Source organism: Lepus europaeus, chromosome 15 (genome assembly GCF_033115175.1).
Source record: "Lepus europaeus isolate LE1 chromosome 15, mLepTim1.pri, whole genome shotgun sequence".
NCBI lineage: Eukaryota > Metazoa > Chordata > Mammalia > Lagomorpha > Leporidae > Lepus > Lepus europaeus.
Window position 1 is genome coordinate 92,448,526 of NC_084841.1, and position 13,442 is coordinate 92,461,967.

General features: G+C 45.0%; 1 protein-coding gene and 1 long non-coding RNA gene across 5 annotated transcripts in view; one reads left to right on the top strand and one right to left on the bottom strand.

Annotated features, from left to right (window-relative positions):
* The window catches only part of TENT2 (terminal nucleotidyltransferase 2), an 83,929-nt gene extending 83,573 nt beyond the window's left edge, over positions 1–356 (bottom strand). For 2 of the 4 annotated variants that reach the window (XM_062212506.1, XM_062212502.1), the window contains exon 1: positions 184–354. The gene's annotated coding sequence lies outside the window, so the exon portion shown is untranslated. Of the gene's footprint in view, positions 1–183 lie in introns of all 4 variants that reach the window. The other 2 variants (XM_062212505.1, XM_062212503.1) reach the window with 2 other exon arrangements.
* Positions 357–899: 543 nt separating this feature from the next.
* The window catches only part of LOC133774493 (uncharacterized), a 64,590-nt gene continuing 52,047 nt past the window's right edge, over positions 900–13,442 (top strand). Inside the window, exons 1-2 of the long non-coding RNA XR_009868080.1 lie at positions 900–1,197; positions 1,384–1,432. This is a non-coding gene — a long non-coding RNA (uncharacterized LOC133774493). The remainder of the gene's footprint in view (positions 1,198–1,383; positions 1,433–13,442) is intronic.

A 13,442-nucleotide genomic window follows, 5' to 3' on the forward strand; every position in this document is an offset into this window, starting at 1 on the left:
CACGAGCCCCTGGCGCGCCCGCCGAGCGGAGGGAGAGACCCCGGGCCACCGAGGCGGAACGGGGGACGAATTCACAGCCCCCCAGGTCCGCGCTCGAGTCCTGTCCCGAGAGTGAAGCCCGTTTCGGTGCCGTCTCACAAAGGACAAACGCCCCTCACGATCGCCCAACAACCCGGACTTTACCTTCAGCTCCTCATCACCTTTTCAGACACAGACGAGGCGACCCCCTGCAGCTCCCGGGGCCGGGGCAGCCGAAGCCAGGGAGGGAGCCAGGCGCGGCGGCCCCGGAGTCGGCGATCCCGCCCGGCTCCCGCGCACAACACAACGCCGCACTTTCGGAAACCTCCGCGCCCCGCCGCCCCGCCGCCCCTCCGCAGCCCCCGACTCCGGCGTCCGGGGGAAGCGGCTACGCGGGGCCCCCAGGCACTCCCCACCCCGGGAGCTGCCGCCGACCCCAGGCGGCGAGGCCCTCCTCCCGCTCCGACCCGAGCCCGGGCGCGGCCGCCGGGGGAGGAGCGGCCCGAGAAAAGGCAGGGTCCGGAAGGGTGCGGAGGGCTGAGGCGCGGGTGGGGTGGGGTGGGGTGGGGGCGGTGGCCAAAAGCGGAAAACCCAAAAGCAGCCGGAAAAAAAAGCGGCGTCGAAGATACTGTCAGAAACACCCGGAAGATCGCGATGACCCCGGATGCGAATAGCCAGAGGGCGCTGGAGGTCACAACTTCCGGCAGCCGCGCCGTCACGTCCGGCTCGCGCCGTGCCGGAGTGCGCGTGCGCGAGGTTGGCGCGCGCCCGGGGCCGGCTGCTCGGCGGCCCGCGGGGCGCGGGAGTGCGCTGAGGGAGGCCGGCGTTCCCGCGCGCGGCGGCTCTCCTCAGGGTCGGGAGCTCGGCGGGGAGGCGTCGCGGGGAGCGCGCCCTGGACTCGCGGCCGCTCGCTCTGATCCTGCGGGTTAGCGTTAAGCTTGTCTTTTCCCTCAGCTTGGGGACGAAGGTGCCCTGAGCTCTGAGTTGGGGCTGGAGCGCCCTGGCCCTGACAGCGAGTGTCCACCCAGCCCTCAGGTGTTTGGTTTTCCTCTTGAGTGCGTGAGCGCTAAGTCTGTGGAGTGGCCTACGTGGTTTTATTGTGAGCCTGCTAACACTTAAACAATCTGACCCTTCATTCCCGAAGTGACTGGTTTGTGTCATCTTTCTTCCTGTTCGGAGGTAACTTAGCTTCAGGAACCCAGGATCACAAAGGGCACTTTTGCTGATTTGTAGATTTTTTTTTTTTTCTACTGTTGTTCTGTTTTAAGTTGATTTCTTACTTTTTTTCTACTGTTTTTCTGTTAGTTAATTTCTTATTTTCTGCTTTGAATTGCTTTTAATTTTTGAAAGTTTTTCTTTTTCTAGTTTCTTACCTGGGAAACAGATCACTTTAATTTTTGACTCAGGAGCTTTGGTAAGTGTGTTTTTAGTATGCAAATACTGGGGGATTTTCTGGGTGTCTTTCTGTTGTTGATTTCTTATTTAATCCCTCTGTGGTCATAAAATACTTCACATTTCATATATCCCTGCTGGTATTCTGTTTGTTGATTATAGAAGAGGAATGTTGAATTGTGAATGTTTCAACTAGTCATCAATTTTTTGCTTCATGTAATTTGAAGCTTTGCTTCGAGTTATATCGACATTTATAATTGTTCTTTTAGTTTGATGAATATATCCTTTGTGCACCTCTTATTATGAAGTGATCCACTTTATGAAAGACCATCTTCTTTCCTGGTAGTGTTTGATGTGCAGTATACTTAATCTGACAGTAATACAGCCACTCCAGAATTCTGTAATCCAGTGTTGATGTGGTATGTTTTAAAGGAAAACATAGTTCCAAATATATATGAAGTTCCCCAGAAATTTGAAGAGGAAATACTTCCTAGCTCATTCTGTGAGCCATTACTCTAATACCCAAACCTTGGATGTTAAACAAGGAAGCTACAGACCAGTATCCCTCCTTTACATGGCTGTAAAAATTCTTGACAAGATTCTAGCTGTCTTTAGTCCACAATATTTTTAGAAGATGTTACAACTTGACCAAATGGGGGCTTATTCCATCAATGCAATGTTGAATTAGCATTGGAATATCAATCAGTGTAATTTATCATATTAAATAAGAGTGAACAACAAAAACCCATATAGTCATCTCAATAGATGCAGTGAAACACTGGACAAAATCCCATATCCATTCTTAGGATTGCAAGGAAACACCACAACTTGGTGGAGAACAGCTGTAAAAAGCATCATAGTTAATAGTGAAGGACTGAGTGTGTTTGCCCAAGGTCAGGAACACAGCGAGAATTTCTGTTCTTTCCACTTTTGTCCAGTGTTGTACTGTGGGTTCTGCTGTATTCAGTAAGGCAAGAAAAAGAAATGAAAGGTACTCGAATTGGAAAGAAGTATAAACTGCCTCTTAATTATTAAGTGACAAGCTTTGAAAATCCTACAAAAACTTGAAGATTCTATAAGAAGCTGTCAGAACTAACAAATGAGGTGAACAAGACTACCAGTTATAAAACCAATACATAAAAATCAATTGTATTTGTATTATGCTAGCAACACAATCTGAAATTACAATTTAAAAACAGCATTTATAATATCAAAAATATTTTTGAACTTGGGTTAAGCAAAGATATCTTGGGTATGATACAGTAAGCACTATCATAAGAAAAAAAACAATAAATTCAGCTTCATCAAAATTGAACACTTCTGTTCAAAAGACTTTAATGTATTTATTTGAAAGGGAAAGAGAGATTGGCAGACAAATTGGCTGTTTCATTTCCCAAGTGCCTGAAACCAGCCAGTGTTTCTGGCTATGCCACACTAGAGCCAGGAAACTGGAACTCAGTCCAGATCTCTCATGTGGGTGCTGGGACCCAAGAATTTTAGCCATCATCTACTATCTCCCACGGTGTACATTCACAGGTAGTTGGAGTTGAAAGCAGAGATGAGACTTGAATGCAGGCACTCTGCTATGGGAGGTGGGCATCCCAAGTGGCATCTTAACCACTGCACTGGATGCACCAGATATCTCAAAAAATACTTCTAAGAGAACAAAAAGACAAACCAAAAACTGAAGAAGATATTTACAAATGACATGTCTGATAACTTGTATCCAGAGAGTCTACTTTTAAAAATTTTTTCATACCTCAATAATAAGAAAATAACCCAATAAACGAATGGGTAAAATGTTCAAATAGACATTTCACCAAAGAAGCCATATGAATGGTGAGCAAACACTCAAAAAGTTGTGCAACACCATTAGTGAATTGGGAAATAGCACGTAAAACTATAATAAGATACCATTACCACCTATTGAATGATAAGAAAAAAAAAATCAAAATATTAACCATACCTAGTGTTGGTAAGAAAGTGAAGTAACAAACTCTGATATACTACTACTGGAATGTAAAATGGCATAACTACTTTGGAAAACTGTAAGTAGAATATTTACATATGATCTAAGTATTCCACTTCTAAGTATTTACCCAAGAGAAATGAAAGTATACATCCAGATGAAGTCTTTTTTTTTTTTTTTTTTTTTTTTAATTTACTTGAAAGGCAGAGTTACAGAGAGAGAAATCTTCATCCACTGGTTTGCTTCTCAAATGGCCAAAATGGCCAGGGCTGAGCCAGACCACAGCCAGGAGCCTGGAGCTCCATACTGGTTTTCCACCTGGATGGCAGGGGTCCAGGTACTTGGGCCATCTGCCACTGCTTTCCCAAGTGCATTAACAGGGAACCAATCAGAAGTTAAGCAACTGGGGCACGAACCGGCACTCGTGAGATGCCAGCGTTGCAGGCAGCAGCTTAACCTGCTACACCACAATACCAGCCCCCAACAAAACGATCTATACATAAGGGGCTGGCGCTGAGGCTTAGCAGGTAAAGCCGCCACCTGTGATGCTGGCATCCCATATGAGTGCCAGTTCAAGCCCTAGCTGCTCCATTTCTGATCCAGCTCTCTGCTATGGCTTGGGAAAGCAGTAGAGGATGGCCCAATTCCTTGGGCGCCTGCACCCACGCGGGAGACCTGGAAGAAGCTCCTGGCTCCTGGCTGCTGGCTCCTGGCTATGGCAGTTGCAGCCCATCAGGGAGTGAACCACCAGATGGAAAGACTCTCTCTTTCTGCCTCTCCTCTCTCTGTGTAACTCTTTCAAATAAATAAATAATTTTTTAGAAAAGACCTATACACAAATATTCACAGCTACTATATTTATAATAGCCACAAACTAGAACAATACAAATGTATATTGATAGGTGAATGGATAAGTCGTTCATGATATAGCCATACAATGGAACATACTAAGAATAAAAAATTACGAATATCTGCAAAAACATGGATGAATCTGTGAATGGTTATGATCAATGAAAGATATCAGGCCTCCTAAAATGTAGATGCAATATATGATCCCATCTATATTAAATTACCAAAAAATAATCTTTAGTGAGAAACAACCTGGTAGATGGTAGGGGACAAGGGGAAGAGTGGAGGAGGGTAGTGGAGAAAGATTGCAAAGGAGTACAAGGAAATTTTTGGGATTGACAACACATGTTCTTTATCTTGATTATAGTTTCATGTGTGTATTCATATGTAAAAATGTGTAATGTATTCTGTCTTAATTATACTTCAGAAAAGCTGTCAAAACTATTTGTCCATGTTTCATTTTCAATAAATCTCTTGAATCATGCATGATTTTATAATATGGTATACTGGACACTTAGAAATATTCACTACTGTTATGCAGATCTTCCAAATTTTGACACATTTCATCCTACCGAAAATTATAACTCCAAACTCAGCAGAATATAAGTATTTGGAAGATGCCCAGACCAGAGTGACAGTATAGCTTTTACAAAATTATTTTTGCTAGAAAGGCCAGTTGTATCAGTGACAACACGTAGATGTCTTCCTTGAACTGATAGTTTCACCATATTTAATTTTGAGAAAATATTTGTCAAATATCCAACTCTGAATAACCTACTTGCCAGTAGACCTTTTAGTAAAAATGGTGTTACATGACAAAGCAGCTGCTTCAGCTCGAAGCCTAATCCTTTTGCAGCTGTTTTCTAGAGGAAAAGCACAGAGGAGTACTTTGGTATACAGCAGAAGTGTTTTATGAATACTTCTTGTTTTTTCGTATAGAATATTTTTATTTATTTATTTGCAATAATTACAGAGAGGTATAGAAAGAGAGAGAGAGGTGTTCTATCTGCTGGTTCACTCCCCAGTTGGTCACAACTGATGGAGCTGCACCGATTGGAAGCCAGGAGGCGGGATCTTTTTTTTGATCTCCAGAAACAGGCTAAGGCGTTAACCCACTGCGCCACAGCGCCGGCCCCTTGTATAGAATATTTAAAAGATGTGTATTCAAAGGTATTTCATGACATTCATAATTAAGGCCATTCGTTTTTGTTTGTTTGTTTTTAATTTTTATTTTTATTTATTTGAGAGGTAGAGTTCCAGACAGAGAGAGGGAGAGACAGAGAGAAAGGTCTTCCATCAACTCCTTTACTCCCCAAATGGCCACAACAACTGGAGGTGAGCACATCCAAATCCAGAAGCCAGGAGCTTCTTCTGGATCTCCCATGCAGGTGCAGGGGCCCAAGCACTTGGGCCATCTTCTGCTGCTTTCCCAGGCCATAGCGGAGAGCTGGATAGGAAGGGGAGCAGCCAGGATTCAAACCAGTGCCAATATGGGATGCTAGTGTGGAGCCTTAACTTCGCCACAAGCGCCAAGTTAAGGCCATTCTTGTGTGAAATGAAATTTTTTTAACTACAGGCGAATGAAGACTTTAAGGAGTACTCATTTGTGCCAGTGGTGTTTAACTTGGGGCAGTTTTGCCCCCAGGGGATATTTGGCAATATATGGAAACATTTTTGGTTATAACAGCTTGGAGAAGAGAGTACAACTGACATCTATTAGTTTCATAGCCAGGAATGCTACCCAACCCAATGTCCCATCCTATGAACAGACCACGTTTTATTTGACCACTCATCAAGTGGTAGACACTAGGGTTGTTATCACTTTGAGGCTATTATGAATCATGCTTCCCTGAACATCCAGGTACAAGTTTCAGTTCAAACATGCTTTCAGTTATCTTAGGTAGTATTTATGAGTGAAACTACTGGGTCATATGGTAACTCTACGATTAATATTTTGAGAAACTACCAAACAGCTTTTTGAAAGTGGATATACCAATTTATATTCTCATTAGCAGTGTATGTCCAGTTTCTCCACATCCTTGTCAACACTTAATATTGTTTTTTAATATAACCATCTTAGTGGGTGTAAAGTGACATCACATTGTGATCTGTAATTTTTTGCTTTTGAACCGTCAGGCAAATGTTAACACATAAAAATGTAAACAAACTTGGCCGGCGCCGTGGCTCAGTAGGCTAATCCTCCGCCTTGCGGCGCCGGCACACCGGGTTCTAGTCCCGGTCAGGGCACCGATCCTGTCCCGGTTGCCCCTCTTCCAGGCCAGCTCTCTGCTGTGGCCAGGGAGTTCAGTGGAGGATGGCCCAGGTTCTTGGGCCCTGCACCCCATGGGAGACCAGGATAAGCACCTGGATCCTGCCATCGGAACAGCGCGGTGCGCCAGCCACAGCGCACCTACTGCGGCGGCCATTGGTGGGTGAACCAAGGGCAAAAAGGAAGACCTTTCTCTCTGTCTCCCTCTACTGTCCACTCTGCCTGTCAAAAATTTAAAAAAAAAAATTTTTTTTTAAAAAGTGTAAACAAACTTAATATAATTGTGGAACTAGTTCTAACCTCATGACTCCCGAATGTGGCTGTAGATCATGTTTTGCGTAATGTAATACAGAAATTGTAACAAGAATTGATAGTAAGGAGATTTATCAGTTTACTATATCCCAAGGACTTTGCTAAGCACTTTATGTAATTTATCTCCTATAATCTGATTAACCACCTTCTAACATAACTACTATTATTATCTTTAAAGGTGGCAAAACAGACTCAAGTAACTTGCTCCGTATCCCACAAATATTGCCCAAGACAAGTTTTTATTTATTTGTTAAGATTTATTTATTTGAGAGGCAGAGTTATAGAGATAGGGAGAGACAGAGAGAGAGAGAGACATCTTCCATCCACTGGTTTACTCCTGAAATAGCCGCAGCCACTGGAGCTGGTCTGATCCAAAGTCAGGAGCCAGGTTCTTCTTCCGGGTCTCCCATATGGTCTCAGGGGCCCAAGCACTTGGTCCATCTACCATTGTTTTCCCAGGCCATCAGAAGGGAGCTGGATCAGAAGTGGAGCAGCTAGGACTCGAACTGGTGCCCATGTGGGAAGCTTAACTTACTGCATCAGCCCCCCAAAACAAGTTTTTAGTCCAAATAGTCTGATCTTAAGCACTCTACACCTCCCCCCATCAGTGTTACACCCCTCCTACACTCAGCCGCCACCCCTGGGGCAGAATCAGAGAAGGAGGGGGGATTGGCTACAAGATAGGGGGAGGATGTTCATGTGGTTGTTGTGATTTTTTTAATTTTATTTATCTATTTGAAGGAGTGTGAGAGAGTTCCCATCTGCTGGTTCACCCCTAAATGCCCACAACAGCTGGAGGACAAGGCGGGAAGAAAATGGGCAGACCAGGAGTTGGGCATTCAATCCAGCTTTCCTATATGAGTGGCAGGGACCCAACCCCCTCAGCCGTCACCACTGCCCTCAGGGTCCATATTAGCAGAAAACTAGAGTTGGGAGCCAGAGCTGATGAGTAAACCCGCGGATTCCAAAGCAGGACATGGGCTTTGTAACCTCTGGGCCAGATCCCCACCCCTGGTTTTTAATTTCACTTGTGGCCTGAGAATGGTGTTTGAGCTCTTCTGTGATTTAGAATCATCTGCAACTCTTCCTAGGTCCCTTTATTAATTATGTCCCATTCTCTTTTCCCAATACTTTATACTACATCAGCTGAGAAATGTTACTTTCTGGCAAGGAGATGGGATTGAGGAAGCAGGTTATTTAGAGAGACATGATCACCAGGCTGCAGGAATCTCAGCCCAGAAGACAGCAGGCACCAGAGTATACTCACTCAGGAAATTGGAAATAACCTACAATAGGACCCAAGCTCTCTTTATCTCTGCGTGAATGTATGTTAATACAGTCCTAAAAGTGCATCTTCAACTTCATCACTTTGGGTTATGCTTGGCTACTATATAAAAACTAAGATGCTCCAGAAGAAATAACATTGAGCTCTGGGATCTGTGGTTTTTAATTGCAGTGTGAGGCCAGCTTGAATGTGGTAATGAATGGAACAGAATAGCAAATGGATAAAAATGGTGACTATTGTATGTGGTACGTACTGTGTGCCATCTCATTTTGTGTGTCTTGGGATGCATTGATAACTAGGCAACTTCCCTGATGCAGCTTACCATTCAGAGAGAGAGCATAACCTTTAAAATGTCTAAAACAAAATTTAAATTTTAATGCTGATAACTGAGAAAAAGAAAACACGTGTTGCTTTAAGAGCAAGTAACTGAGGAACTCTAACTCACTCTGGAGGGTGTGATGGCCATGGGTATGCAGGACTCATGTTTGGAGAGCACAGCAGACTGCCTCTCTGGACTTCTACCACGTGTAGGGCTAAGGCCACACATGCTTCTCCTGAGCTACAGCCAGCTGATGACCAGACCTGGTGCCAGGCAGTTTAGGCAAGGTGAAGAACTTCTCTAATGAGCACTTCTAGCCTGAGAACTTGGCATGGGCCTGGTTGCATTCTTTGCCCGTCCAGTTCTGACTTCCTCCTCTTCACTAGATCTCAGACCTGCATGGAAATTTGACGCTTTCTCTGTCTACTCTTGGTTCTTGCCCTTTTTCCTCCAGCAATGCAGGCTCCCACCAATAAATCTCTTATGTGTCTTACCTAACATTGGCATTCACTTCCTGGATAACCTAAACTAACTGAGAGCGCTGGGAAATCTCCCTGAGGAAAGAGCAGAACTTAGGTGAAAACTTAGGGAAGAAGGAATAGTCCCGTACAGACGGCTTGGCACAGTGCCTGGCACAGGGCTGGAACACAGTGAAGATGGCTTGACTTGATAGAGTGCTGATGTTCTCGGTGTGGCGTGCAGTTATCCGGCATACACACTTGGACAAAGGGAGATTTATTAGTAACCCTATTATACGAACAACAAAACTGAGGATGAGCTGTAAGCTGCCCAAATGTCAGGCAGTTGTTTTAAAGTACAACTAGAGGGTGCCGGCAGCATGGTGTAGCAGGTAAGCCTTTTCCTGCGGCACCGCATCCCATGTGGGTCCCGGTTTGTGTCCTGGCTGCTCCACTTCCAATCAAGCTCACTGCTGTTGACCTGGGAAAAGCTGCAGAAGATGGCCCAAGGCCTTGGGCCCCTGCCATCCATGTGGGAGACCCAGGTAAATCTCCTGGCTCCTGGCTTCAGCTTCAGCCTGCAAAGCCAGCGACCCTGATGAGCACCGGTTTGAGTCCCGGCTGCTCCACTTCTGATCTAATGTTCATGGGAAAGTAGCAGAAGATGGCCTGAGGTTTGGGTCGCTGCCACCCAGGTGGGAGGCCCGGATGGAATTCCAGGCTTCTGGCTTCAGCCTGGCCACTGAGTCATTTGGAGAGTGAACCAGCTGATGGAAGATCCCACTCTCTCTACCTCTCTGTAACTGCCTTTCAAGTAAAATAAATATTTAGAGAGTAAATAAATAAAAGCACAGTTAGTATACAAACAGGTTGGTTTCCAAACCTGATTATTTTTATGTATTATTTTATCGGAAGCAGACAACCAGGAAGTAAGCAAGCTCTTCTCCCCTGGTTCACTCTGGCCGTAGCTGAAGTCAGGAACTCAGCCTGAGCCTCCCGTGTGGGTGACAGAAACCCATTCCCTTGAGATGGCCTCTGCTGCTTCCCAGGGTGCAGATGAAATAGCAACAACAAGCACTTCCGTAGGAAATTCTGCTCCTTAATGTTCCTTCCCTTTCTGGGAAGGTTTTCATTCACTGAATCATTCATTCGCGTACCCCATGCATCTTTCAGTCAACATATGTAGTGTTGAAGGCCTACTGTTGACAGGTTCTGTTCTAGGCAGATAGGGAAGAATGCCACGTGTGGAGGTGGGGTGACAGGAATGACGTCTTGCGAATGGAAGAGGCAGCCGACGAGCAAAGGAGGCCAACATTCAAGACCAATCGAGTTGCATGAGAACAGGGTTGGACTTAAACGAGTCCCAGAAAAATATTATGCAGGAACTGGGTTTCATTCAAAAACATCGTTCCTCAAAATAAACTATGAAAAGGACTTGGGGGGGGGGGTGAGTTTTGTACTGAAAGGTGATTCTCATAAGTATCAAAATTTGGTGCCTCATTTTTTTAAATTTTCCCATTTGTATTCTGCCTAGCTTTCCACCACACACTCATGTCTTAGAATTTTTCACTCAGGAAGCTCCACTCAGAGGAGAATATTTCGGGGTAATGCTCACCAGATGGCTTTTTCTATCTTTCCCAGAAAAATGCAAAGTAGGATTTGAAACTAACACTGCCACCTACAAGAAGTACTTTGAGAAGAAGTCTGAGATGCCAGTCAGCTGGCAGGTGTTCAAGCTGCCAGTCTCTAAGAATAGGGCTTGGGAGTGGGGCTTCTGGTTTACATAAAATAGAGATGCTAGTAAAATCAAATCAGAAAAGTAAAAGGATTCTAAGTCTTGGCTGCATTCAGAAGCAATTGTCTGTTAGCCTGGGTATTTTATATCTCCGTCAGCTCGATTGTGCCAGTGGTGGTCCAAGTTCTTGACAAGCTACTTTCAAATCTGCAGCTTAGCTTCCTTACCCTCCTAGGAATAACTGCAACATCTTCCTTCATGTTGAAAGTGTTAAATTCTGGGCCCTGTGCTGTGGCATAGTAAAGCCACCACCTATAGTGACGGCAACCATCTGGGCACTGCCAGCTCCATTTCTGATCCAGCTCTCTTCTGTGGCCTGGGAAAGCAGTAAAAGATGACCAAAGTTCTTGGGCCCCTGCACTAAAGTGGAAACCCAAAAGATGCTCTGACTCCTGGTTTCAGATTGGCCCAGCTCCAGTCTTTGGGACCATTTGGGGAGTGAACCATCAGATTGGAAGACCGACCTTTCTCTGCCTCTGCCTCTTCCTAACTCTACCTTTCAAATAAATAAATCTTTTTTAAAAAAGAAAATAAAAGGTTAAATTCTTAGTATTATTAGAGGGAATGCTGGAAAAATTAGAGTTGTGCCAGAGCACAGCCCAGATGGTGCCATGCTGATGAATAACCAATATTAGTCATCAATCAATCAGAGTAGCATCCAGCACTCTACTCAGCACCTGGAAAGCAATTTGAAAATGACATAGAAGAAGTATACGCCGGGTTCTAGTCCCAGTCGGGGCGCCAGATTCTGTCCCCAGCTCTCTGCTATGGCCAGGGAGTGCAGTGGAGGATGGCCCAAGTCCTTGGGCCCTGCACCCCATGGGAGACCAGGAGGAAGCACCTGGCTCCTGCCTTCGGATCAGCATGGTGCGCTGGCTGCAGCGCACCGGCCACGGCGGCCATTGGAAGGTGAACCAACAGCAAAGGAAGACCTTCTCTCTGTCTCTCTCTCACTCACTGTCCACTCTGCCTGTCAAAAAAAAAAAAAAAAAGAAAGAAAGAAAGAAAGAAGTATACATGATGATGGGAGATGATGAAAAAATAACTTCAGAGCTAGTGTTGTGACCCAGTGGGTTCAGCTGCCTCCTGCAGCACCGGTATCCCATATGGGCACCAGTTCCAGTCCTGGATGCTCCTCTTCCCATCTAGCACCCTGCTAATGGCCTGGGAAAGCAATGAAAGATGGCCCAAATACTTGAGCCACTGCACCTGCAAGGGAGATGTGGTGAAGTTCCTGGCTCCTGGTTTCTGCCTGGCCTTTGCACTGTCCTTTGTGGCCATTTGGGGAGTGAACCTGTGAATAGAAAATCCCTCTCTGAAACTCTGCCTTTCAAATAAGTATTTGAATAAGTATTCGAATAAATATCTATTTATTTGAAAGGCAGAGTTACAGAGCGGCAGAGAGAGAGAGAGTCTTTCATCTGCTGGTTCACTCTCTAAATGGCCACAACAGCCAGACCTATGCCGATCCACAGCCAGGAGCCTTGAGTTTCTGGGTCTCCCACATGGGTACAAGGGCCCAAGGACTTGGCCATCTTCCACTGCTTTCCCAGGCCATAGCAGAGAGCTGGATCAGAAGTGGAGCAGTGAGACTTGAACCAGTGCCCACATCAGATGCTGGCACTGCAGGCGGAGGCTTCCCCCTACCATGCCACAGTGCTGGCCCCAAAATAAATATTTTTAAAAAGAAAAATACCTCCAAACTGAGGGTAAAGATGGATGTAAAAATGAAATCAGCAAGAATAAAAAAGATATGTTCAGCAATCATAATGACATCCCTGGTGAAAATTTGAAAATAGGCCAGTCATGAAATATTGCAAAGGATGTAGAACAAGACCCCTTAAATACTTCTGGTGACAGAGTAAATCATTTAAAACCTCTTTAGAAAACACTATGGCAGTTCAAATAAAGTTGAATTTGTATATACCCATGATGCATGGCTTTCAAAATTTTGTAGACCAAAATAGACATCTTTTAATTTCCATTTTCCATGAATTTTTTTTGAAATACCATCATCCCCTGCAATCCAGCATTTCCACTCCTGAGTTTGTGCCCTAAAGAAATTCTCACCCAGAAGGCATGTACCAGAATGTTAAGACTGCATTGTTTCAAGCATTCCTAACAAGAAATTGAATAACTAAACTGTAGAGCTTTTAAATTTTTGTTTATCTATTTAGTTATTTGAAAGACAAACTGGCAGAGAGAAAGGAAGAAACAGGGAGAAAGATATCTTCCATCTGCTCTTTCACTTCCCAAATGCCTGCAAAAGACAGGCTGTGCTGATGTGAAGCGAGGAGTCAGGAACTCCGCCTGGCTCTTCCACATGAGAGGCAGGAATTCAAGTACCTGGGCCACCAAAGACTGCCTGCTAGGTGCAGGCAGGGACCTGGGTTGGAAGTGCAAAGTCAGGCCAGCACTGTGGGCAACCATATGAGCACTCGTTGAGTCCTGGCTGTTCCACTTCCGATCCAGCTCCCTGCTTTGAAAGCATCGGAAGATGGCCCAGGTACTTAGACCCCTATCACCCATGTGGGAGACCAGGATGAAGCTCCTGGCTCCTGGCTTCAGGCTAGTCCAGGCCCAGCTGTTTCAGACGTTTGGGGAGTGGAACAGTAGATGAAAGATCTGTCTCTCTTTCTCTGCTACTCTGCCTTTCAAATAAAATCTTAAAAAAAAAAAAAAAGTGCAGAGTAGCCAGGATATGATCTGGACACTTGGATGTGGGATGTCACCATCCCAAACAGTGGTTTAACCTGCTGCGCCATAACTGCAGTGC